General features: G+C 46.5%; 1 pseudogene; it reads right to left on the reverse strand.

Annotated features, from left to right (window-relative positions):
• Window positions 1-1,817: 1,817 nt before the first annotated feature.
• LOC113617235 (uncharacterized) lies at window positions 1,818-1,912 on the reverse strand (annotated as a pseudogene).

The following is a 1,912-nucleotide window of genomic DNA, read 5'->3' on the forward strand; positions in this document are numbered from 1 at the left end:
CATCTCAGGACGCCTCCGCCCTTTCGTTTGGGACTGTCGCTTTCTACGCCAAGTGTTCTGCAAAGTCAAGACAATTCCTATTCAAAATTTTTTCTTCTGTGTTTTCGAATTTCTCATTGTTAATCCCTTGTAGTACGTACGTTTCCTTTCAGACAGTGTAGTTTTCATCTCTCTACGTTAGAGTGGGTCTTTTTTTTTAAAATGTTTTTCCGTGTGTACATTTAACTGTTTTAAGTTACGGAATACAGGTGGAATGAATGTTTTAATGTCCTTCTCTGGTGATTCTAACATCTGTATCAGCTCTGGGTCATTTACAAATGACCGATGTGTCTCTGCATTATGGGTCATTCCTCCTGCCTCTGGCTACCTCAAAATCTCTGATACAGCAGGCATTGTGAATGGTGCCTTGTTGGAAGCTGGACAGTTGTGTTCCTGTAAACGCTGAACTTTGCTGAGGGATGCAGTTAAGTTACTTGCAAACAGGTTGATCGTTTCAAGGTATTGCTTTTAGGATTTGCGAAGGGGTTCCGAGCAGCGCTCCCTCTGGGGCTAACCAGCTTCCGCTACTCAGGCAAGATGGTACCGCGTACGAATTACGATTTTTGTCGTTGTTTTTCCCTTTAGTCTACCTGCTTGTAAAAAGCACGACCTGTGTGAGTCTCTGATCTTGTCAAAGATTTCTCCCAATCTTAGGGAGTTTCCTCCTACGGCCGCACTGCTCAGTACTGTGCTGCACGCTGAACAGAGCTCCTTCGCAGTTCTGATTTACTTTTAGCATCTTTCTCATCTCTGTGAGTCTGTCTGCTGAAAGATAACTCCTGCGGTTTTCCTGCTGTCTGCTCCGTGCTCTCAACTCAACAAGGTCCACTGGGCTCCATTTCAGTTTGCCCTCGTGCGTATTGCTTGCAAACTCTCCAAGCAATAAATTGGACCCATAGTTTCCCATCCCTCAGGATAACTCACTACCATTTTTCATCAGACTCTTAGTCTTAATTTTTAAAAAATTAATTTCACTGATTTGCGGCTGCGTTGGGTCGCCGTTGCTACGCGCGGGCTTTTTTCCTATTGCGGCAAGCGATAGCGGTGGCTACTACTCATCGCCGTACTTCCTGACGCAGTGGCTTGTTTCACGCTGCGGAGCAAGGCTTTCAAGTGCGCAGAGTACAATATTTGCAGCACGGGGACTTCTGGTAGGCTCGCACCCGTATTCCGCGCCGCGCGGGAGACCCTTAACCCCTGCACTGCCAGGAAAACCCGCATACTACTCGCCAAAGAAACCTGTGTTTCACGTCTCCTGCTAGATTTTTACTGTGAAAGCCTAACTTCTTAAAAAAAAAAAAAAAAGTCTGCGGAAACCCTGACTAATTACTGCGGAGTATAGGAGCAGCCAAAGTAAGAAACTAAAGCACTAAAATAATCTTTCAAAAATGGCTTCTGTAGAGCACCACACATTGCATGGAAAGTTCATGCGCGATTCCCCCCCCAAAAAAAAGAAAAACCGCCCACACTCCCCCACACAGCACCTGCTTTTTTTTTTTTTTGAGGTACGCGGGCCTCTCACCGCCGTGGGTCCTTCTAACGCAGAGCACAAGCTCCGGACGCGCAGGCGTAGCGGTCACGGCTCATGGGTCCAGACCGCTCCCCGACACGAACCCCCGCCGCCAATATTGGTAGATGGATTCCTAAACACTACACAACCAGAAACACCTACTTCCTACTTTTTAAAGTACTTGTAAAGCCGGAAGTAAAAGTACAGAAATCTTGGGTGTATGTTACATAGACTACAGAAATTAATTCTACTATTAAACACCAGTTGTAGGGGGAAAGCGCGCACGCAGTCCCCCACTACCACAAATTATGCAGTCGAGTTTCCCGCATTTGGGGAAATCGCAAGCGTCAGCACACTCGAAGT

Source organism: Aethalodelphis obliquidens, unplaced genomic scaffold (assembly GCF_003676395.1).
Source record: "Aethalodelphis obliquidens isolate GAN/ISIS:26980383/991018 unplaced genomic scaffold, ASM367639v1 scaffold3456, whole genome shotgun sequence".
NCBI classification, from domain to species: Eukaryota; Metazoa; Chordata; class Mammalia; order Artiodactyla; family Delphinidae; genus Aethalodelphis; species Aethalodelphis obliquidens.